Below are 1,753 nucleotides of genomic sequence, written 5' to 3'. Positions count from 1 at the left end.
TTGCCCGGGTGAGTACAGACTCTCATGGGCTGCCCCAAACCCCACCCTCCTTGTGTTTCCACCCAGGTCTTTGCTGAAGGCACTGCAGCTCACAGGATGACCTCTGAGCTCCGGTTGGAGCAAAAGTGATTACAGCTGGAAAAAAATGCAGCCAGCAGCAACCTGGTATTTAAGGTGATTAATGAATGGATTTGGAAATTTCCTCCTGCTTTGGCCTCGGCCTGCACCTGAACTGTGGTCGATGCAGCAGTACAGTTCTGTATAATCTCTTTTGACAGCTGGGAAGAGGGCAAACCCAAAAGACTAACCCAATTACAGTAAAGGAGAGATGTGGCTGCTCCCTGTTGACAAGGTGAATACAAGGGCATCCCAGTTCAGGGAGAGAGTGCTCCAGGACCGGCAAGCTGCCGGCACAGCAAGTGCTTTCCTGTCCGGCTCCCTGGCATGTATTTACTTTGTGACAAAGCCATGGCTGTCCCTGCCGGGCTGTGTAAAATAAGGCGATGTGGAGGAGCCCAAGTGGTTTGGACTCCATGTAGCCGCATAGCCAGGCCTCTGATAGGTCTACCCAGGAAGAGAGATACAGTGGTAAGTGCCCTGATGGGAACTCAGAAAAGCTGGGGTCTCCCCCTGCTCTCTATCTTGTGGGGTGGCCTTGGGTAGACATTCAGCCTCCTTGGGCCCCGGTATTCTCATCTGTAACATAAAGGTATAAAATTAGATTCTCCTCCAGCTCTACCATTCCCTTATTTAACATTTCATATGGTTAAAGATTTAAAAGAGATATTTCAGCCTGTGCAGTTAATTTTATGAGAGGAGTATTAAGAACATAAGGCAGAGTGGAATATAAACCAGAAGTTGTCACACCACAAAAGGCTAAAGTGTCAATAGAGTTTGACATTTCTTTCATAGGCTATGGCGAGCCATTGAAGGCATCGAAAGAGGAAAGGGCTGTGTTCACAGCTGAACTGAGGAAGATGAAGTAGGAGGCTAAGTTTTGGAACAATTGAGGATAGAAGAATCCAGGTAAGTCATTCCCAGCAGCACCTAGTGGAGTGGCCAACAGCCCGCAGAACAGCGTGCCCGGTATATTGTTGACTGCTGCGACACGTACCTCGTCTGTGACTCTCCATCTGTGCGAAGGACACACTGCAGTGGTAAGACACACAAAAAGTGTGAAAGATACTGTCAGAAATGGACGGAAGAGCAGGCTCAGAGCCTGCTTGACAGAACAACCAGAAGATACCTCCTACTCCACTCTCTGCTCCTCCTCCTGCCGGAGCAGTGGTTCCACTTGCCCCTAGTCTCCCAGGTCCTCCTTGCCCTGGTATGCTGCCAGCACGCCATATGGGGGCCTCCTCCTCCTGGGAGGGTGCCAGCGGGACCTGCTCCTGGAATGAGGCCGCCTATGGGAGGCCATGTGCCAGCGATACCTGGGCCCTCAGTAATGAGACCTCCTGCCTGTCCCGGGGTGACACTCACTCGGCCAGGAATGACTGGACCAGAGAGATAAGGGGAGAGGGGAGCCTCTTTCTATCAGTGTTGTATTTCCTGTTCTACTTCACGAGGAGATCATGATGCTATGACTCTGGGTGTTTTCTAACAGCCTGATAAAGGAAGACTTGCTCCCCCTTCTTATCTAAAAGAGAGTGGTTTTGGAGGGGACCAAAAAAAAAAAAAGAGCAATTTTCATTTGTATTGTGAAAAGTGAAAATAAAATTGTCAGCTCTTTTAGTTAAAAAGCAAAAAGGAA

General features: G+C 49.3%; 1 pseudogene; it reads left to right on the top strand.

The window, feature by feature from the left end:
* Window positions 1-328: 328 nt before the first annotated feature.
* On the top strand, window positions 329-1,513 carry LOC129081378 (U1 small nuclear ribonucleoprotein C-like; annotated as a pseudogene).
* Window positions 1,514-1,753: the final 240 nt, after the last annotated feature.

The sequence above is a fragment of the Pteronotus mesoamericanus genome, unplaced genomic scaffold (genome assembly GCF_021234165.1).
Source record: "Pteronotus mesoamericanus isolate MK-2021 breed Mesoamerican mustached bat unplaced genomic scaffold, CSHL_Meso_final contig_98, whole genome shotgun sequence".
Lineage (NCBI taxonomy): Eukaryota > Metazoa > Chordata > Mammalia > Chiroptera > Mormoopidae > Pteronotus > Pteronotus mesoamericanus.
This window is presented reverse-complemented; position numbering and strand designations above follow the sequence as displayed.